The sequence below is a fragment of the Panthera tigris genome, chromosome A2 (genome assembly GCF_018350195.1).
Source record: "Panthera tigris isolate Pti1 chromosome A2, P.tigris_Pti1_mat1.1, whole genome shotgun sequence".
NCBI lineage: Eukaryota > Metazoa > Chordata > Mammalia > Carnivora > Felidae > Panthera > Panthera tigris.
The window spans coordinates 44,698,585-44,722,638 of NC_056661.1; the positions used below are offsets into that span (position 1 = coordinate 44,698,585).

Here is a 24,054-nt window from a genome sequence, read left to right on the forward strand (position 1 = left end):
CTGCATAATGAGATGTAGTGATGTGAATCACATAGATATTGTGACATCACATTAGTCCACTATTAACATTCTCACCTTACCACAGTTGACCAGAGGTAACTGAAACCATGGAAAGCAAATATGTGCATGAGCGGGAGCTCCTGTATATATATGTTCCTTCCAAGTGCCCATGTAATGCTTATTGTAATTGATTACTTAATAAGCCATGAAAAACATTTCAACAAGTTAAAATTGTACAGATCAGTCTTATTTTTTGCCATTATATAGTTAAGCTAGAAATTAGCTATAGATCAAGTTTATACAACAACAATAACCACATTTAAAAAATATCAACCCATGCAAATGTCGATTCATTTTTCTAATTTCTGCTGGGTCAAAGCAGAAAGAAACAAATTTAGGGATGTTTCAAAATTTGAAGAAATGAAACCAAATACATCTACACTTATGAAATTTACAAATAGTGCATCTAGAAGCAAGTGAATAACTGAACTTGTTATTAAGAAATTCTGGGGATGCCTGTGTGGCTCACTTGGTTCAGCGACCAGCTCTCAATTTAGGCTCATGGTTTGTGAATTCAAGCCCCACCTCTTGATCTCAGCTCAGGTCATGATTTCACTATTCATGAGATGGAGCCCAGGGTCAGGCTGCGCACTGATAGTGCTTGGGATTCTCTCTCCCTCTCTCTCTCTCTTCCCCTCCCCTGCACTCTCTCTATCTCAAAATAAATAAATAAACAGTAAAAAATAATTCTGGAACTCAAAATCAGTAAACTATTCACTTCAAAAAGGTAAAATAGAACACACACACACACACACACACACACACACACACACACACACACTAAGGGGAATAGAAGAAAAGAAGATAAAGGTCAAAATTAGTAAATTGGAAAATAGAAACCGTACACATGAGATGTCTGAGAGAAGTTTTGAGAAGGAAAAAAAACACATAAGTGCATTCCTCTCCAAATCTAATAAAAAAACAGAGAAATACAAATACAGAAAATTAGAAATTAAAAAGAGCATACAATTTTGCATACAAGATTTAAAATCATAAGAGCAAACCATCCACAATTCTATGATCATTTGAACATCTAGATGAAATGAAAAATCTACTGAGACCACATAAATAACAAAATTGAACCAAGAAAATATAGAAAATCTGAATAGACCATTTATCATGGGAGAATTGAAAGCTATCAAGAATCACTTTCTCCCAAGTGCTCTGAGTCACAAATTTTATAAGAGATTTTTTTTTCAAAAATTTAAGGTAATAAAAGGCCATATTTCATTTTTTCTCATTGCCAAGTAGTATTCCATTGTGTGTATAAAACCATAATTTCTTTATCCGTTCATCAGTTGATGGACATTTAGGCTCTTTCCATAATTTGGCTATTGTTGAAAGTGTTGCTATAAACATAGGGGTACATGTGTCCCTCTGCATCAGCATTCCTCTATCCCTTGGGTAAATTCCTATCAGTGCTATTGCTGGGTCATAGAGTAGATTTATTTTTAATTTTTTGAGGAACCTCCACACTGTTTTCCAGAGTGGCTGCACCAGTTTGCATTCCCACTAACAGTGCAAGAAGTTTCCAGTTTCTCCACATCCTCTACTGCATCTATAGTCTCCTAATTTGTTCATTTTAGCCACTCTGACTGGTGTGAGGTGATGTCTCAGTGTTTTTTGATTTGTATTTCCCTGATGAGGAGTGACATTGAGCACTCCTCATGTGCCTATTGGCCATCTGGATGTCTTCTTTAGAGAAGTGTCTATTCATGTTTTCTGCCCATTCCTTCCCTGGATTATTTGTTTTTCGGGTGTGGAGTTTGGTGGCAATGTGATGGAACGGGAGAGTGTTATGCTAAGTGAAATAAGTCATACAGAGAAAGACAGATACCATTTGTTATCACTCTTGTGTGGATCCTGAGAACTTAACAGAAGACCATGGGGGGGCGGGGGGAAGGAAAAAAAAAGTTAGAGAGGGAGAGAACCAAACCATAGGAGACTCTTAAAAAGTGAGAATAAACTGAGGGTTGATAGGGTGTGGGAGGGAGGGGAAAGTGGGTGATGGGCACTGAGGAGGGCACCTGTTGGGATGAGCACTGGGTGTTGTATGGAAACCAGTTTGACAATAAATTTCATATTTTAAAAAAAATGAATAAACATTAAAAAGAATATCTTAAAAAAATTTAAGGTAATTCCCTTACCAAATAATTTGTGTCAGAGCAAAGACAGGATGAAAAGCGACCAGTTCATTTAATGAAATGAATATAATCTTCTCACCAGAACCTGACAAAGCATAAGCAACCTCACATATGAATGTTAGTAATACTAACATTAGAGAGTGGATAATACAGGTCAGGCACAATTTAAAATTCTTTGCATATGTTAACTAATTTAATTCTTATAACAACCATAATAGTACCTATGTCCCCATTTTATAGATAACAAAATGCTTGAGACGTTAAGTAAATATGACATTCCTCAGCAATTCATAAACAACATTTTTTGATATGTCTACAATATGAGGAAAAGTCTTTAAGAATACAGATAACTCATGGGGCACCTGGGTGGCTCAGTCGGTTAAGCGTCCGACTTCAGCTCAGGTCACGATCTTGCGGTCCGCGAGTTCGAGCCCCGTGTCGGGCTCTGGGCTGATGGCTCAGAGCCTGGAGCTTGCTTCCGATTCTGTGTCTCCCTCTTTCTCTGCCCCTCCCCCGTTCATGCTGTGTCTCTCTCTGTCTCAAAAATAAATAAACGTTAAAAAATTTTTTTTTTTTTAAAATAATACAGATAACTCTAAAAAGAGTATCTGCTTTAATCTTTCCCATATTTTAGATTAAAAATGTTTTAAGTTATAAAATAGAAGTGTAATGAAAAGTAGAGATATATTTCTGTGACAACTAACACCCAAAGAGGGTAGGAGATATGTAAGAATGAAACAATGCTGATAATTATTAAAGGTGGACGATACATGAGGGTTCATTATCCCATTATCTCTACTTTCATAATTGGTATATGCTTAAAAATATCTGGAACAGGAACTTTAAAATTCAAGTGTATGTTGGATTTAGTGAACTCCAAGGTTCCTTCTAGCTTTGATTTAAATGGTTCTCCATTGTTAATTACCTCTTTGTCCAAAAAAGCATTTTTCTGCCAGCTTTTGTGGGAGTAAAATGTTTGTTTGCATTGTATGGAGGAGTTTCTACAACCCATGAACATATGGGTATCTTGCAAATATATAGCTATTTTATTACTTATTCTCCATTTGAAAATTGGTCTGGATAGTCAAGTTAAAATAGCTGCCCTTCTACCCTGCTTTGAGAGATGCTTATCACTAAAAATGCCTGGATTGGCAATAATCCGCTTTGCTCCTGCCTAGAGCTGTTCTGAATCTCCAGTGGCAGGCCCTCGCCGTGTTACTGGAGCAAGTGTGCAGTGATGTGCATTAAATCTGCACTCAGCAATGCTCAGATGATGACTTTCTGCAGGGACTGAGGAAAATATACATATAAACACCCCACTCCCAAATGGCACTGTAGCCTAGTTAAGAGAATTGCTTGCGGGGGAGTGCATTATGCTAAGAGGACTAGTTCATTTTCAGGTTAGAAAACTTTAAATTCAAGTTGACATAGCTTCTGTTTTCATTTCCATACTTATCTCAGCTGGGGAAATATGGCATTTGTCACTAAAAATCAACCAGTGAAATACAGGGAAGGGATGTGAAAGTCAGTGGTCCAAAGCCTGAAAGTGGCTGTGAGCTGAAACACATCATACTTTATTTTGTAGCAAATACCATACCAAATTGGCTTTCCACTGGTACACCTTCTTTTATTTTCAACAAAATCCCATGTACCCAGGAACAGTCTTTAACAGCAAAATGCAATTAACGTAGGTTTACTTGTGATACACCAGCATTCTAGACATCTCATAAACAATTAAGAATCAAGTCTGAATTAAACTCAGAGTTTCAGGGCTAAGTATGTCAGAGTAACACAGAGTATGTCAGTTTCCTGACAATGAGCAGCTTCACTCAACAAACCACGTATAAGTGGTTTCCCTGTTAAGTCATATGTGGCCTCCATTTTAATGTCTGGGTAGATCCATAAAGCTTAAAGTCCAGAAGCTTTCATGTGATTATACTGAAGTTTTCAGAATGAGAATGAATCGGCTTGTTAAAAGGTAGAACTGGCTAAAACTGAAATTAATCCTTCATAATCCTGGCTTTAAAAACTCTCATCTGTGTTGTGTACAGGTATCTTTAAAATGAGTCACAAGTACGTGAAAGGACTCCTCTGAACACCCTTTTACATTCTGTCCCACAATATCCCTTTCCAAAAGCAGCTGGGAAACAATCCAGGGTTAATTAAATGAAGAGTCAGTTTGCTTTCGTATACACTGAGTATAAGAAATAGCAAAGTTTTAAGAGTTTCTGTTGACAGGCTGATAGCATATATTTGCCATTCAGATCCTATGCCTTGTAAAAAAAAAATGAAGAAGAATTTGGGGTGTTGACCCTGGGATGTGTAATTTATGCATGGCTCTTGTAAGCTCTTACCTCTTAATCACTCAGGAGCCCCTGCTCTTCAAGCAGTCTAATGATACCCTGCTGACTATCACTCTGCTTGCAGTTCTGCCTTCGTCACATCTGTCACCACCACTTCCCAAGGGGACTCTCTGAAAGTTGGAAAGTCTGACATCCGTACATTAACTACCCTGTGACTTTCTCCATTAATAATGGACTGTCCCGCCATAAGCCGTGAGCTTCCTCCCCAACACTGGCTGCTTTTCTTTTTATGTGCCACTATGCCTGTCATCAGAGAGATAGCCAGAGAAAAGACATCTGGCATCTGTAACTCATAGGGGGTTCATAAAAATTAAAGCAGGTAGATTGTTCTCTCAAATGAAGTTCCTGGAACTACTGAATGATGAATGCCGTGCTAATGGCCTCCTTCCTCTGGCTTGTTGACAGCCTGTAACCAGTTTTTGGTTTTTGGTTTTTGTGGTTTTATTTTTTTTTTTAATCGCATCCACACTGACACACACATCCTAAATTTTTATTTAACAGATATATTACTAATTGTTATGTTGAATACTCAGAGATGAAGCCCAATTATTTTGAAAATGTTCTTTCTTTCCATATCTGCAAAGGATTTGTCCTAAGATGTGAACTCAGTAGGTGAAGACTTGTGTTTCAATTAATTGTTAAAAAAGAATTATCTGAAGTCAGTCAAAATGGCCTTTTAGATTTTGGCTGGATTATTAATTTTTACGTCAGATGTCCATAGAAACTAGGGGCAGAAAAGAGAAAATTAGAAGCCCACTGGGCCAGCATAGCAGGTTTTTGCTTTTGTCCAAAAAGCAAAATAAAGAAGAGGTGACCATAACAGAAACATGTTAGTCCCCTGTAGGTGAATGATTTTTATTTTTCTAAAGCTCATAAATATTGAGACATTCAGTACTTCGCTTGACAGGTTACTTGTCAAGTTACTGTAAGAATAAATTACCTTATCCAGAATCTGGACCAGGGCTCTAAACCTTTCAGAGACAACACTGAAAAAGCCAGGCGTGAGATAATGGGAAGAGTGAAGACTCTGGTCAACTAGAGACCATGCATCTCATCTAAAAGGGGCAAGAGATGGGTACTACCAGGCATCCAAGTGGGTGTTCTTAGGATCAGTGAGGCATTCAGACTGACCTGATCACCATGGAGCACACTTGGCACACGGCAGGTCAGGACAGAATGCACCCCTAAAGAGCAGAGCCAGGTTCTTCCCTTCAGTGGGAGTCCAGGAGTCGTACAAACAGCAATTCAGGGACTGATTTTTGTCTCTGCAGTCATATTTTAAGAACAAAGAATGTAGCCAAGCATGGAGCCTTCTGACTTAGAAGGTTGACGTCTTAAGTAGGAGCAAAGATCTCGTGTAGCTTCCAAAGTCCCCATGAGGAGCAAGTCTGTGATGAGAGTCACCACATTCAGGGAAAGCCAACACACTGACTGCCAATCCTGGATTATTTTTACTGTAGCACTGTTGCCTGGTCACCTGGATGACATTTTACCTTTATCAGATTTTCAGGATGACAAAGCCAGAAAGTTAACCTAAGACAAGTTTTTTACAGAAAAGATAGAGTTTTAACATTCTACCTGCTGTTGTCATGTGGGAGTGTGAGATCAGATCTTCACTTTTCTTTTCTTTTTCTTTTCCTCCTTCTCATCCTTTCCCTTCCTCCTTCTCTACCTCATCTCCTTCTCATCCTTCTTCTTTTGGAAAAGCTAGATATTTAAAAAAAATTTTAAGTTTATTTATTTATTTTTCAAGAGAGATAGAGACAGCATGAGTGCAGGAGGGGCAGAGAGAGAGAGGGAAGAGAGAATCCCAAGCAGGCTCCTTACTGCCAGTACAGACCCTTACTTGGGGTTTGAACCCACAAAACCGTGAGAGCATGACCTGAGCCGAAACCAAGAGTTGGATGCTTAACCAACTGAGCCAAGCAGGCATCCCATGGAAAAACTACATTTTTTAAATACTAAGTCTCCCAATTTTTTTTAAAAAAAGTTAATGTTTATATATTTTTGAGAGAGACACACAGAGAGAGAGAGAGAGAGAGAGAGCGAGCTGTGGAAAGACAGAGATAGAGGGAGACACAGAATCTGAAGCAGGCTCCAGGCTCCAAGTTGTCAGCATAGAGCCCAGTGCAGGGCTTGAACCCATGAGCTGTGAGATCATGACCAGAACCAAAGTCGGACTTTTAACCGACTGAGCCACCCAGGCACCCAAGTCTCCCAATTTTTAAATGAGAATACTAGAGTAAGAGTACTAGACCAGAAGACAGAAGACCTGGGTCCCAGGTTTCTGGCAATTAGCTGTGTGATCTACATCTGTAGAGTAAAAGAGTAAAAGCCTTGCATAAGGTCGGTGAAAAGCTGTTTCTATGATGCTGTTACTATCTTCTAATTGGTAAAGAGGTGATACTTCCTGTTCATATGTTCAGTACCAGGAAGCCCAGTCCTCTTACCTCACCTTTTGTATTCTCCTTTATCATGTGAAACCAAAGATTGAGAATAAAACACTCAGAGGTGTTTTAAGCCTAAATGCCCATTGTTGGACAAGATTTCCCAAAAAAATACTAAGAAGAGTGATGCTAACTCTTAGGGAATTTGGACCAACCTATCTGCTTTTCTTTGCATTGCCCAGAAAAAATGGCTCAAAAAAAGTTATATCTGGGTAGATTTTGGATTTTAGTCCAGCTGTTTCGAGCACTGATATGTTAATACAGTGCAGAGATTATCATCTCTGCTACAATCCTAGTTGAAATTGCTTCATATTACGACCTTGTTATATCCTGCATTCTTTGAAGTATGCTTATGTTGCCAACTGTTATCATCACCAAGAAAATGTACTGTGGTGGAGAATTCCTGTACAAGTGAAAGAGAATAAGAATTATTTTTATTTTTATTTTTATTTTTCTGCTACAATTTCATCAGTCTTATGGGGACCAAGTCAGGGATTCCATCTGTAACCAGCGATGAATAAAGGAATTTATCAATTCCCAAACGGGCTGCAACATCAAATCTGCATTTGGCCAATAGCCTAAGGATTTGGTTATTTGCTCAAACCTTTTTGAAGAAATCTTTTCATTTTTGTGGGTCAGAGGCTCTTTGTTACATGGGAAAGGTATATCCACGAGGAACAGAAGGGAATAGGTTGAAAGCACAGTTATTAGAAATGTTCTCATTCGTGATAACACAGGCATTTGTAGGAATTTCATTTTCATCCATTGACCACAATATTAAACATTTCACCAAGGAAATGTTCCACAGGAGATTTACTCTTAGGAATAGGATCTAATCTTTTATATCACAGTAAGAAGCTGATCAAAGGCATTGAAAGCTAGCTATTAAAGGATTAACTAGGTCACATTGAAATATAAGATGTAAAAACAGAAGAACCTTTTCTATTTGGTTGAAGCTTATAAAAAAAATATAGAAACCAACCCCCCTCCCCATTTTTTTCAAGAACACGTTAGTTAAGAGAATATATTGAGACTTCATTCAACATTTAAAATTTTCTCCGTGAGACTTGTTGAAGCCATCTTGAGGATTACGTTCTTTGACACAAGGACAGTGGAAAGTCATTAGGTTTTAGGTAATTGTGTTTATAGTTTGAAAATATAACTCTCCTGAAGAGTGTGGGAAATGGCTTGCAGTAGGGTATGAGTGTGTAAAGAGAAACCAAGAGCATGGAAGTTGTAATAATCCAACTAGGAGATGTTGGTGTTTCTGTCTCACGTAGTGGCTGTGGCAATGGATACTTTTCTGCTTCCTCCCCTAACACAAATACAGAATCTCTCTGGGCCTGTAAGGTCAACCTCACCCATTTGTGCACTGAATTCTGTCCCCTCTCACCCTCTCAAAGACTGCTCTAGCCATTGTTTTTCTCCTTTTCCCTGCATTCAATAAATTCTCCTTCCCTGCTACATCCCTTCTATCTGCATTCAAACATGCAACAATACCTTCCGTCCTAAATAAATCAGCAAGTCCCTTGACCCCCACTACCCCCTTTCTATGCTCTCCTTTACTGCAAAACTGCACAAAAGAGTTATCTCTGCATCTTCTGTTTCAGTGACTCCTGCACATAGTGCATCAGGACTTTTCCCCAGAATTGTACTTAAATAGTCTCATCAGTGATCTCCTATGGTACTACTGCCAGTGGTAAATTCTCAGTTGTCTCTCTATTCAGCCAGTCAGCAGCATTTGGATATAGTTGATCACTCTCAACTTGAAATACTCTCTTCCCTTGACCTTGGGCTACAACTCTCTTGGTACCCCTGTACTTCACTAGTTTCCCATTTCAGTCTCCTTAACTGGCTTCTTCTTACTTTCCTGTCATCTTCCCATCTTCTTTAAGTGAATTATAAGAGCCCTCAAGTTCAGGACCCAGACTTTGTATATAGGGAGTATATATACATACTCCCTAATGATGTCATATAGCTCATGGCTTTAAAAACCACTTTTATACTTATGTTTCCCAAATGTCTATCTTCACTATCCCTCCCTCCTAAATCCAAGCAAGACTCGTGTATCCATTGTCTGATCATCACCTTGCTTGGTTGCCTAATAGTCATCTCAAAGATAACATGACCAAACTTGAGCTTTGATCTTCTTTCTAAATCTGATCTTGCTAGAGTTTTCCCAGTTATAGGAAAGGGCCGCCCCGTTTATCCATTGGCTCAAGACTGAAATTTAGGACATAACCCTTAATTTATTTCCTTTTCTTATACTACCATCTAATTTGTTAGCAAATCCTTTGCATTGTACCTTCAAAGTATACCCTGTGTCTAACAACTTCTCCCCACTTCCACCACTAACACCCTCATTCACACTCCCAACACATCTACTTTGAATTTCGTAACAGCCTCCTAGCCGTTCTCCCTACTTCTATTTCTACCCCACTCCATATGATAAAAGACAGAATGATACTTTTGAGATGTAAGTCAGTTCATGCTTCTTCCTTGCTTAAAACTCTCCAAAGGCTTTTACATCTGATTCAGGGGGAAAAAAAACCCTAAAACTCCCCTCTTGGCTAATAGCCTCCATATAGCTGATCCCTGGAATGTCTTAATCATCATCCCCCTTCTCATTGTCTTGCACTCATACGCTCTGTCTCAGAGACACTAAACATATACCTGCCTGCAGTGGAGTCTTTGTGATTGCTGTTCCCTTGTCTTTAAATTCTCATTTCCCAGATACCTGTATGGCTTGTATCCTTTAATGTAAGAACTGTGGTCATTTTCACTCCTTCTCTGATATTTTTAAAAGTACCATCTCTCTCTCTCATTGCTTCTTGTTCTTCATCATGTTCAGTACCATGTGATTATGCTCCTTTGCAAGAACTCTATGTATTTACAGATTTGGGGGATTTAGTGGTTGTATTTTAAAACACTTTATATTAAAACCACCATAGATTTATTATCCAGTGGAATTTGAAAGTAGAATAAATGTGTAATATAAACTCCTGGCTTGTAATAAACTGCTGTGGGATCTGTCTCCTGGCTCTTAAGAATGTGTGTTCTATCCTACTTTTCAGGTAGGGATACATCAGTGGAAAGTTGAAATGCACTATTTTATTTGGACTGGACAATCATCTATATCATGTAATTGAGAGATACCTAGAAAACAATCTTCTCCATATTTCTTTGTCATTGGTCTGCCATCACACCTGTTAAGTCCCAACATCACTATCAGTCTTCCCTAATGGAACTAACAAGTTAGAAGTCAGCCTAAAATGCTTCTATAAGAAGACTTTGCAGAGACTTTAACTATAATTACATGGTCTAATAAGCCAGAGTCTGTTTACAGGGCAATAAAACAAAATGTGTCATCTTTTAAAACACTGTAAAGGCTCTCTCAACCCACCACCCCTCTCCACCCTCTTAGCTAACTTTCTGGATAAATAGATTCTCTCCATTCCTTCTTTAATGCACAATGCCTATTGACTGTGGCAAACTGTAGGTTCATGGCTTGGTAGGCTACACTAAAGTAAACCTATACCCTTCTGTTCCTCCCTTTTAAGTTGTATACTTGCCGAGAGTCAGTTTTTTTTTTCCCTAAACCTATTTATGTTAAATTGTACTTATATAGTTTAAATATTACATAAATTAATGAAAGGTAATGAAAAGGAAAGAACTGTCACTTCTACAAAAACAACTTGGAATCCTTTGAGGAAGACTTAATAAAGGCAAGTCAATGAAAAATAAAGATGCTGTGGGCAAGATAATTATAAAAATTTAGGGGAGGGGATCATTAAACTCTAGTAGGATTCTATTCTCTTGTAATTTCACCAGTCTTTTTTTTTTTAACAAAACCAAGTCTCAGGCATGATGAGTGTAGTTTAGGTAAAAATGATAACATCAGCCCTAGTTAACAGTCAACTTAAAAAAAAAAAGATAACACTCAAGGAAAAAAAAAAAAGGAGGTGCCTGGGTGGCTTAGTCAGTTAAGCATTGGACTCTGGATTTCGGCTCAGGCCATGATCGCGTAGTCATGAGCCCCCGCTGTCAATGCAGAGTCTGCTTGGGATTCTATGTCTCCCTCTCTCTCTGCCATTCCCTCATGTGTGTGCGGGCATGTTTGTGTGGTCTCTCATGCTCTCTGTCTCAAAATAAATAAATAAACATTTTTAAAAGATAAAAAATGAGAAGGCAAAGGGGTATATGGTTCCTATATCAAAAGATTGACAAGGGTGCCTGGGTGGAAGTTTGGTTAAGCATCAGACTCTTGATCTCACCTCAGGTCATGATCTCACAGTTGGTGAGTTCGAGCCCCACACCTGGCTCTCCCTCTCTCTGCCCTTCCCTCCCTCCCTTCCTCTCTCTCTCCCTCTCTCTCTCTCTCCCTCCCTCCCTCCCTCCCTCAAAAAAATAAATAAACTTTAAAAAATATTTACAAATAATACATTTGATTTTCTAAATAAAAATTTATTAATGAATAATAAATACATAAATAATACCTAATAATAAACTTAATTGCATAAGATAGTTAAGGTGTAAATATGGCATTTTTTTTTTTGTGGTTTCCCACTTTTACTCTTTAAATTAACCAACTAATTCTAGGTTCCAAGAGTGTAGGTCAAGAGAATTTTTATATTATTTGTAAACACCTTTCAAAAATAGGGATTACATTCCCCTATAGACATGTTAAGAATACTGAAGGAGGTGAAATATTCAGAACAATCCTTTGAGAAAAGTAAATTACTAGTCCCATTTTATACGTGATGCTTAGAGTAAATGACTTAGAGCTGACCTGTTAGGAACTAAGGTCTGCCTTACTCAGGGTTCCTACTGAGTTCTTAGGGTTGAATGCCTCTTCACACCTCTCCTACACTTCCCATTTACATCTTTTACAATGTAGATTTTTCAAAATAAACACCAACTAAAGACTGCTGAGATAATCATGTATTTTAATTAAGGGCTTCCGAATCCTTATGACATGATGATAATAGAAATGCCATGTTTATATATCCAGTAACCAGATCTCATATTTTAGGAGGTTTTAAGAGCATGTAGGACAGTCCCTTGATTTGGGAAATGCTGTTTATTAAATTCACCTCTTGGAGATTTTACAACTTAAGGATTTGGAGAAGTCCTGTAGTGAAGAAATGTACCCAACTTTTTTCAACCTGTAATCTCCCCAACATATTTGTCCACATAGTTTAACATATGGCATATAATGCCTCTTTAAATTCAATTAAACCAGTATTTCATGCATATGTGTTTTAAATGTTGCTTTGTAGAATGGGTGCTCATGTTTTTGTTTTGTTTTGTTTTGTTTTTTTCTTATGATCAGTTGTGTTTTTACAAACTCTCAACTTGTTGACCATAGTTCTCTGGTCTGAGTCTTTTTATTACATCCTTGTTCTCATTTCTTAATTAAGTCAGAAGGGAAAAGGCAAATGTTTCAAGAGATAGACTTGGCAGTTTCTTCTGATAGCTGAACGTTGGCACCCATCACCTTAGAAGTCACTAAGGGCCACATGCAATTCTCCACAAGCAGAGATCTACTAAAAACTAAGATCACCCCTTGTTCAACAGGTCTTGGTTAAGAAACTTATGGAGAGCCAAAAAAAAAAAAAAAAAGAAAGAAAGAAAAATTCAAACTCCTGCCACAAGCTGAAAAAGTACATCTAAGGTCAGGCGTCATAAAAGAGGGTCAGCTAATCAGTGTTCACCTAGCAGTTTGTGATCTGAAGGGTAACAGGAATGCTAAAATTATATGTATCTTGTCCCTTATACCTAACATTAGTATGTCTGTGTTTGTGAAGCTGGCTGAAAATAATTCTGTGCCACATGCCCTCCTTTGCAGAATAACCAAGCCATTTGCTGTTTACCGTCATTTGTGTCTGTCCTGTGCAAACGCATAGTGTGCTAGCACCTGGCCACCTAGTAAATAACAGATGAACATTGGCTGTCTATACTCAGAGCTTTTATTGAGAGGGACCTTCATTCATTCCACTCTTACTTTCTGTCCTGAATCATCATCCATCAGAGGAGATCAACTACAGAGATACTCCTAGAAAATACCTATCTGCCTGATTCCGCCTCCCCATACTCTTGCAAAACTGACTTGACTACTAGAACAACTCAAGAGTTGAGGTGACTTGCCCAAGTTCACACCTCTGACAACTGGTAGATGCAGCATTATAACTAAAATTTTAGCCTAACCTTTTAGATGATATGTTTTTAGTTAGAATCAACCTAGGTAGACATCTGAGAAAGATGAATTAAATCAAAGAAACCAAGAATGCATTAGAGCAGTTCTGTGTTAGCAGAACTAGCCAGGGACAAGGGGGGTAATTTTTGCTTCAAATAGAATTAAAAAGGTAGAATTGGAGAACAAGTTTTCAGAAGTCATCATACAATTGGCCATTGGATACTTGTTGAGATTATATAACATTCTTCAATATTATGTCAATTGTCTAATTGTTTTGTAATCAACATCCTTTTTGTCATAAGTTTCAAAACCCAATTCAAATGAGCTTGAACAAAAATGAGAACATATTGGCATAAAATTCCCATTAGATGCAGCTAGATTTTAGTTCTCGAGTGATAGTTTTAGGAATCTGGCTATGCATGTTTTGGCTTTACTTTGCTTGAGCTGGCTCTCATTGTATGGTAACCCCAGCAAAAAGAGAGTGACTCATTCCCAGTGATTTTAGCACAAGCTTCAAAATTGACTTTCATGTGCCAGCTTGAGTCATGTGTCCATCCCTAAACTAATTATGGTGACTGGAGGTTATGGGGTGGTGCCGGATAGAAAATTCTGATTGGGTAGACATAGAACATGTGTGCATTCCTGGAGCCAGAATGAAGAGAAGCCCAACTCATATAATAGCATCTACTGAGAGTGGGAGAGAAATGGTTCCTAATGAAAAGTCGGGTATGAGTTGACCAGGTGGGAAAAACTAAGCACCAAAAACGATCAGTGTCCAGTCGTTGTCTTATATGTATCAAGGTATGTTTGCAGTCCAGGATCCCCAAAGAGTTATTTCAGGATAGAAGAAATAAATACCATGAACCATAAGATTTACTGTCCTGGAAACATAAGCAGGATTCAGGAAACCTGATTCCCCTAAAACTATATCCCTACTTTATATATCCTGTTCTGTAGTGCTTAGAATTCCTGGTATATAATAGGCACACAGAAATATTTGTTGAATGAGTGATTAAAAACTAGACATAATGGATACAGTGTTTTAGTTTGGGGTGATGAAAAGTTCTGGAGATAATGAGTAATAGTTGCACAACAATTTGGATGTACTAATACCACTGAACTGTGCACATTAAAGTGGTAAATTTTATGTGTATCTTGCCACAGTATAATTTTTTAAAAGAGAGAAAAAGCCTACGCATTGAGAAAGACAAAATTTTGAGGGCTTCTTTGGGCCTCTTGTTTTCCATTTAAGCCTGCCCTAGTCAGTCACTGGACCTCAGGGGTTAGGCAGTGACCGGTGTGAACAGAAGCGGTTTCCACAAAGTGAGGCACAGATATTAGCTGTCCCCTACTTCATTCAAGAAGAGCAAGGGGCACAAAATGATTTAGGTTCATGGAAATCCGGAAGATTTGCTTTAGGAATGCATGTATGAAAAAGGTTCACTTGCTTTTAAAACTGTATTTTCTCCAAGGGCCAGGCAAGTAATAGTATAAATGATTAAGATACTGTAGGCAAGGTAGAGATCCACATGATCTCTTCAAACAGGCCAGCCACTGCTCATCTTTGGCCACTTATTGCCTTGAGGAGAAATGAGGTCAGTATTGTGTGGCCTTGTAGTTTTCCCTGAGGAGACTTAAATGTGAAATTCTCTGTGAAATCTTTCAATTTTTGAATGTTGGCAATCATTGAAAAACACTTTAAGATAGTAAGCATGGGAAACAGAACAAAACTATTACACAGATCTGGCTCATCGTCCCCCACCTTGAAATAAATGTTGTAAATGTTCCCGTCTTTCAATTTATTTTCATTTTCTTCTGAAGCTCAAACTATTGTTCACTTTGCCACAAAACACAGTAATGACCCCGTGCATTTAGTGTATTTTACAGTATAGGGTGACTTGTGTGGTTAGAACAAATATAATCATTCCAGTTTTACTCTTTTTTTTATTTTTTATGTTTATTTTTAAGAGAAAGAGAGAGAGCAGGGAAGGACTGAGAGAGGGAGACAGAGGATCCAAAGCTGGCTCTGTACTGATAGCAGAGAGCTTGATGCACGGCTCGAACCATGAACCATGAGATCATGACCTGAGCCAAAGTCAGATGCTTAATCAACTGAGCCACCCAGGCGACCCCAGTTTTACTTTTGAAACCACTGAGGCTTTAAGTAGAGTTACTTTAAATTTGCACCCAGATTATGTCATGAAACTTTAGGTCATTTCTTTCTTTCAAAACTCCCCACCAGCTTCTGCTATATCATTTATCAAGATCAATTATTTTTCCCTTTCATCAGAGAAAGCTGAGTTTCTCAATTCCCCACAACTCCTTTGTTACTCAGATGGGAGAAAAAAAAATCGTTACCTATGTGAAACTATAGAAGAAGATTTGTGTATTTAGATCTAATAAATTCAATAACCAGGGAATTTAAATCATATAATATTTCCCATCTTTCCAAAGATAGATAGACTTTTTTTTTCCTGAGGGAACTTTTAACTTAAGAATGTGTTTAAATCCCCCTGGCATGACGGAATAATCATTAATGTTTACAGTTGCTATAGCAACTAGAAATGCTGGTGATTGAGTAGGAAAAGAGCCTGAGAGAGGAAGATAAGCTGTGTCAATTATTGAACATCTGTCAAACATTTAGCCAATTTAAAGTGACAGGCAAAATGCTCAAAATTGAAGGTGGGTGAAATGTATTTTTCCTAACATTCACTTAAGAACATCAGTTTTGTATTGTTTTGCCACTATTACAGAGGGGTAATTAACTTTTATTTTCATCCATGTAAAAGAGGTGTTTTCGATGAGTAAGATATGTTTGCATGTGTAATTTTTTGTGCTCTAATAGTGTTAATCCAAATCTACTGGATGTTGCTTTACAGTGTCTGAGCTCTTTTGCATACATTATTTAATTTAGTCTCATGGTAATGCACACATTTGGTAAGTAATATCCATTTTATAGAATTTTGCATTTTATGGGAACAGAGAGGTGAAAAAGTGTGTTTCAGAATGTATGCTTCTTCATTCAGGACTCTCCTCTCCTCATCCTAGCCACTACTCATTTATGCAGAGGCATCACCCTACATATTTGTCACATGTGTGTCCTCTACACGCTCTTGTACCATGGCAGGCAGATCAATTATGGCTCCTTTTTCCTTGAGTACCACTGCATCCTCAAAACCCTAACGTAGCATTCTGGAGAGCCAATACCAATTAGGCAGAGCTACCCAGTCAAGTTAAAATCTATTTGCAATCCCTGCCCAGTAATGATTTCTCACCTTTGCTTGGTGTTTTCTCGTTTACAAATCGTTTTCATGTATATGGTTTTATTTGGTCATCAAGCCTCTGAGGTGAGGGTTATCCCTTCTTTACATGTGAGAAAATTGAAGCTTAGAGAGATTAAGTGATTTGGCCAAGATCACAAAATGAGGTGCAGGACATCTCCCTACTGCCTTTCAACTACACTATATGAGAAAAGAGCAGTAGGTGTAAGAACTAAGGTCATGGATTCCAAATCCTGCCCTAATCACATGCTAATTACAAACCAAACCACACCAAACTAAGAAAGGTTAATGCCTCCCAAGGTACTTCTCCCTGCTCCTGAAAGGAGAGTAGTAGACAGATTTTCTCTGGGATACTTTCCTGCTATCAATCTGTAATACATGAGTTCTAAATACAACTTTACTGCTAAGTTTCCCAATTACAGCATTTGTTTATTATCTACCATATGTTTATCATTGCCCCCCCCCCAACTTCTAGAAAGTGAGAGAACAAATTAGTTTTAAGTTACTATTTTGCTACTTCACCTTATTAGCATGAATATACTAGTGCTACACAAATGGTCAGAAGATTTAATTTTTCTGGGTTAGTTTTGCTTAATGCCAAGTTTTAAACATTCTCTGTGTTGCTCACTTTTCCTTTCCTGGAAAATAGATATTACATCCTAGAAATGAATCAAATGAATACTATAAAATGCAAATAATTTCAAAAAATGAGTACGGCACTAAGATAAGATGTCATTGTAGCTTTATTAATCATAAACCCTGATCTGGTCTGTTAACATAAGTGGATGATTTAGAATGGATCTTTACCATGAAGTTGAATGGATATGTAGATGATCAGACAATTGTTTTCACAATCTTTGCTTTAGCAGTAATACCAATAAACATTAACATTTATTGAGTACTTGTATTTGCTATACACTGTGCTAATTGTAATTAAGCACTTTGCTTATTACAACATTCCCTTTGATCTTTTCAGCCACCTATAAAGTGTATTATTATCCTCACTTTTCAGATGAGGAAATTGAGTCTTAGATAAGCTAAGTCACTTTCTGGGCCTTATAGAAGGGGCAAAGTTTCAGGACCAGAGAAATATGTCTAACTCCAAATACTAGAGTACATATTTGACTGGTTATAGAAAATACTCTTAAAATACCTTAGGTGAGGATATTTAATTTAAACACACACACACACAGACTTAGACATCAGATAGAGAACTGTGATGATCAGATGTTATTTTCCTCTGAAAGTTTTTCTTGAAGCTGCCTCCCCCCCACCACCGTCTTTGCCGCATTGACATAAAAGTGATACAAGAGTCATTGGTAAGAGTCCACTATTTCTTTTTTTTTTTAAATCCATTATTCATTTTATTTTGACACACACACACACACAGCGCACAGGGAAGGGGCAGAGAGAGAGAAAGAGATAGAATCCCAAGCAGGCTCTGCACCATCAGAGCAGATCCCTACACAGGGCTCCATCTCACAGATCATGAGATCATGACCTGAGCTGAAATCAGGAGTCAGAGGCTTAAGCAACTGAGCCACCCAGGCACCCCAAGAATCCACTATTTCTAAGAGCTGGTAATTTAAAGAACAGTTTTCTTTTAATTTTTAAGTTAATTTATTTTGAGAGAGAGAGAGAGAGCACAAGTAGGGGAGGGGAAGAGGGAGAGAGAGAAAGAGAAAGAGTCCCAAGCAGGCTTTGCACCGTCAGCACGGAGCCCAATGTGGGCTCAAATCCACAAACTGTAGGATCATGACCTGAGCCAAAACCAAGAGTCAGATGCTCAACCAACTGAGCCACCCAAGTGCCCTGATTTAAACAACAATTTTAAATGGTAGTGGGTAGTGGGATATTAGTATACAATGATTTTTCAAAGGACATTCTGAGGGGACGTATGAATGATGGTAAGAAAAGGACACTACTAAATGGAAGAGGGGAGGTAAGCTAAGCCTCTAAGTAGGAAAAGAAATGACAAGGGTTTTTATTGGTTAAGACATTTAATCTAGAGGACAGAAACTCAGTGTCCACTAGGGAATTTTTTTTAATGAACAGATTTACTGATTTTTTTTTAAAGCAGCTTTCGTGAAAGACAAAAATGTTGCCTCAAAATTGATTTTCTCAAGTAACTCAGATACCACCTGCACTCACTTGCTTTGCCTATCAGCTCTCAGTCTTAGCTTCATCCCCTCAAATCAACTTGTCTCTAGCACATTAAACATGGGCATGAGGCACTTTGCTCACAGCCCCTACATCTCAAAACCTGAAGGAGAAAAAAGGCCCCCTTTTGCAGGGATTGCATTTTAGAAGATTCTGATTGGCTGGCTTTTGTCATATGAGTCTTCCTGAACCAATTACTGTGCCTTAGGGGATGAGGTAATATCATTGGTCTACCTCAAGACTCATGCCCATTCCTACGGCCAGCCTTTGAGGAATGATGATTGGTTATCATGAGAACCAAAGGAAGAAGTATTGCCAAGAAGAGTAACTTACCTTTTATGGCAAACCAAATAGTAAAAAAAACTCAAGGATGATTAATCATTCATCTGGTTCTGTCCACCACATCTCAAGGCAGAATTTGACTATTATGGTCATTGAATATCTTTTATGTTTATAAAGGTACAAGTAAAAGTAAATTCTTCTCTTTGGGAAGGACAGGTCTATTTTTAATAGACCACCAGGCCAAATGCATTTGTTATTGGTCTTACTTCAGCATTGGCAAAATGCAGACAAGAGACGGCAAAAAGCATCTCTGATTACAATGAAGACTAGTATTTGCTTGGCAAATTTGATTAAGGGTTAATTTAGAATCAAAATTTAAATGTCAGTTGTTTGAATTTCAGACCACATCTTTAATTGAGGAGGAGGAGGGTGTAGAATTGTTTAATAATCTGATGAAAAGGCTGTATATCAGTGACTTGTGTGGGAGTTGGTGACATTGCTTGAAAACTTGTTCTGTTACTCATATAACTGCTTGAATCCTTTTAAAAATGTAAATAATTATAGTTTAACTGACATTTTCTACCATTTACTCAAAATTGTTCATCATTCCTAAGAATGCCTTTCAGTTCCCACATTGAATATTTTTTCCTTTCTCCCCAGAAATTGCTAAGCTTCAGGTAATAAGACAGATTTTGATTATGTTGTGACAAACAGCACATATTCTAATAATGATGATGTGTGCAGCCTTTTCTTAGAAAATATCTTTAAATGTTGATATACAAGTGACCTGTATATCCTGATATTTCAAGATTTAACTGGTCAGCTAGCTAGTTCCCTGATATTCTGAGCATCTCTTGAGTGCCATACAGGATTAGGTACTGTGGCATTCAAAAGGAAACAAGATGGTGGTGAACCCTGAAATAACCCCCACTGTAGTTATTTCAGCAAAAGGCCTGGCAACATCAGTCATGATAACCTCTGTGCCCACCTTGTTACTGGCTCAGTTAAGCTGAAAGGTGCCATTGCAATGGCTTCCAGCATAGGAAAAGAAATCTTTGCCTAGGTGTCAGCTTTAATCCTAAATCTAAATCCACTGGTTTTCTTGGTAGTCTTAGAATAGATCACTTGTTTTCCTATGTCTCACTTTCCCTGTCCCTCCAATGGAACCAATCTTTATTCTGCTTATTTCCTCTACTTATTAGTAGAGGCAACAAATGAGATTATGGATACTCAAGTGTTTTGAAGTGTAAAGAATTAAACCAGTTGTGATTCTGCTCATGTACTTATAAGACGTAGCCTTACTTATGGGGCGCCTGGGTGGCTCAGTCACTTGAGTGTCCAACTTTAGCTCGGGTCATGATTTCACAGTTCGTGGGTTTGAGCCCCGCATTGGGTTCTGTGCTGACAGGTCGGAGCCTGGAGCCTGCTTCTGATTCTATGTCTCCCTCTCTCTTCTCTCTGCCCCTCCCCTGCTCACGCTGTCTCTCTCTGTCTCTCAAAAACAAATAAATGTAAAAAAAAAAAGAAATTAAAGAAAAAGACATAGCCTTACTTAAAAATAGATTTGAAAACCTGGCTCACCAAATCCAAGTTTCCTTCCTTCTATGTGGTAATATCTTAGTCCAGGGATCAGTGCCCCCTTTGAGTAACTGTGGTTCTGGCCAGGCCACCCAGGTGTCATCTGGTTACCTGAGTTTTATTGGCACATGTCATTTAGCCTGTTGTGTTGTATGGGCTAACCATCTCTGCATGCCTACCTCTCTCCTTTTACCGAGTCTTTTTTCCCTTAAGTATTTGGAAGACTATGAATTAGTCATCTTTTCTTACTGCCATTTTGTAAACTCAGTAAAACTGCATGTCAGAGAGTCAGAGATAAAAGGAAAGTTTTTTTAGAGAAAGGGCTTAGCCATTCTGATTTGAAAAATGTACATTCTGATATTATAGATTTTCTGTCCTTCTCTGATTTCAGTGATTCTACTTTGCATTCAGTGGTCTAATGGAAGTATTGTATACTCTTCTTTATAGGTAACTTGTTTCTTACTAATGCTTTTGGCCTAGAGTTTAGTAATGAATTGGTGCTCTAGGAAACTTGGGACATTTGGAATTCCAATTCAATTCAACTAATATTCACTAGTTGATTGCAGAATGGGAGGGACGAAAGTGAAGCATATGTTCCCCTGCCATATGTATTCTTGTCCACAAGTAATTCTTGAATCTGGTAGCTGGAGAAGAGACAAGTAATTGAATAATTCTAATATAGGGAAAACAAAAGTTTAATATGTGAAATAATGTGTAGTTGCCGCGAAGCAAAAGAGAAACACATGTTGATTTGGTTGATGAGCAGAGACCACATATATTTTTCCAGGAGGGAAGATGGCTCTTTGTAAAATGTAGCCGTTGGGATAAGCAGAAGGCAGAAGGGCATCCTGAGAGAGAGTGACCAAGCCTAGGCAGGGAGATTGAAAAACATAGAGCACATCAGGGGATCAGTGACTGTTTTTCCACTTTACCTTAAGCAACTCTACTTAGCAGGACAAACATTTCTTAAAATATAGTTTTGTTGGTAAGAGCAAATCACAGAAAAAGCTAAAAAAACAGAGGTCTCCACTTACAGCCGAGACAGGTAGGCATAGCCTTCCCATAGTGCCTTATCTTTGTATTTAAAGGTGATTTCAGAGAAAATAGATATGTATTATATGACAAAGTAATCAGAGTAATCAACCTCTCTGTTCTTTTGCAGAGCCTAGTTTGACGAGTACTCCCCCAGAATATGGACTTACATGGAGAGAGGAGTAGGAAACTAAGACTAGATAATTTGAAGTCCTGCTTTGGAAGGACTTGACAACTATGTTGATGTATTTTACTTGATCCAGGTTGCAGTGGAGATCACAGAGGACTTGTGTGGGAAGGAGGAATGGGATCCAAAACTGCTCTTTAGACAAATTAATCTGGCAGTGGTGTGTGGGTTGGCCTGGAAAGTTGGCAAAATGGCAGGATGTTCTTAGGCCAATGACAGGTAATGGTGAGATGGGCATAGAAGCAAGAAATCCTGTGGAATTCTAATCTACAGGATTTGGATACTGACTGGATATACCTTCCCCAGCAATACCTCCCCCAACATTTCTAGAGACAATCAGAGATCTGGCAGAAGGTCTTGTAGGAAAGGGACATAAGTTTTAAGCTGAAAGAGGTATATCTCGCTTTTTTTCAGCCCAATTCTCACCTGAGGAAAAGTGGCTTTCTCTCTAGAATGGGACATTGAACTTTGATAGGTATCTTTTTAACCAGCATGCAGTTTTCACATTGTCTCAAGTATTTTATATTTTACTTTGGCTGTCAAAGATATCTATGCTTTAAGGATTAAAACTTACCAGATGAGCTTTGGATGTTGTATTTGAGTTCTTCATAAAATACGACAGTACCTTTGATTTCTTTAAATGCCAAATTTTTAAGAAGTAACTGAAAGAAACACCCTTTAATCCCAATGAACAGTATTTTTTTTCTGCCTCTCATACTCCATTCAAACTATCACAGAGAGATAGCCTTACAGGTTTGACTACGTGAAGAGGGCTGGACTCATCACAATCGTACAAAGCTCTAATGTTTGTTCTGTGTGGTTTTGGTGTCATCTCTACCTTCCTTCCATCCAAATACTCCGATTAGCTTGTGCTTACTCTACAGTACCATTTTCATGCTAGCAAGAGCATGCAACTAAGTGTCAATTCCATTTCTTTGCGTTTCCTCTCTGTATTTCAAAACAGGTCACACACTCAATTGCCAACTGAGCAATATGGGCCTGTGTAAGAAGTAGGGATTGGTAAAGGCTTTGGCACAATGGAGACCCCCAGCCCTCTCCTAAATGGGCAGCTGCTGCTCAGCTCTGCCAGTTGTTTCCCTCATGGAATGAGAGACTAGCGTGTTTCTCTCTTTTAATGCACTGTTTCTCCCGGTGTGATCTCCAGACCACAAGCAGCAGCACCTGGGAACTTGTTTCAAATGCACATTCTTAGTCTCCATCCCTGACCTTCTGAATCAGAAACCGGGTGTGGAACTCTGCATTCTATATGGTAACAAGGCCCTTCTGGTGATTCTGAGCTCACTCAAGTTAGAGAACCATTAGTGGAGTGGATGCTGTGTTGCACTTCCCTGATTTCTCTTGAGGACTGATAACTGAGAGCTGTGTTTGAGTTTCAAGAAAATCCCAATATCTAGATGTTCATGTGATTTTTACTCTTTTTAAAGCCTGTGAAACCGTAAAAGACACGCATGCTTATGCAAGCTAAATCCATTCTGTGTGCCGTCACTTTGCAGCCTCTACTCAAGAGTCTGAATGTGCTAACTTTGAAAAGAATGCTGTTCTGTTGAAAAAAATATATGGATTCTTTCCTTAGTGTATGAAAGTTTGCTGACACCAGACCTAGACGATATTTCCCAAACTTTTTTTACTGATATTTTTCTGAGAGCAAAAGAGCGTCAGCATGTACCCCTGGGAATCTGGGAACATATCCTGAAGCAGTGAACCACAAGCACATGGTTTTGTTGAAGCCTTGCCTTATACATTTATGATTTGTATGGGTTTTATATCTATTCCATCATATACTTATATTTGGCTTATGCTCAAGACAATGTGTTAAATTGCCCTCAAGTTAAATTCTTTAACTTTTGCCTACAAAATTTTAAAGAAAGTCTACACTCCAGAAAAGTGTCTAATTCACCCAGTAAGACAGAGGCAAGAAAACAAGAAGTAACCCATAAAAGGGAGGAGATTGTAAACTATACACAAGAGCAACATTTACAGGCTATGTACTTGACTCGAAGATGTCCCTTTTTCCATCTTATTTCCCGTACCTCCACTCTCACATCTGAGTGACCAAAGCACATGTACCAAATAATCATTGAGCAAAAAGTCAGGAGGCTTATTTTTAGAAGTGCCTGCCCCCAGTTTGCATGAGATTTGGCACTAGGCCTTTTCTAACCCCTGCCTCACACGGTCACCATTTCATTTCTCCTAAATCACTTTTACAAAGATGGTGAAGAATTTTGACCTTAGGTACCAGCACCAATTGATTGGAAGCAACTGCCTAAAGCACTGTATGGAGAATGATTGTGAATTTGTGTGTG

The 24,054-nt window shown here is 38.3% G+C and overlaps 1 protein-coding gene across 6 annotated transcripts in view; it reads left to right on the forward strand.

The window, feature by feature from the left end:
• Positions 1–24,054, forward strand: part of CNTN4 (contactin 4) — an 893,176-nt gene that overhangs the window by 680,702 nt on the left and 188,420 nt on the right. The gene's annotated exons all lie outside the window — the stretch shown is intronic.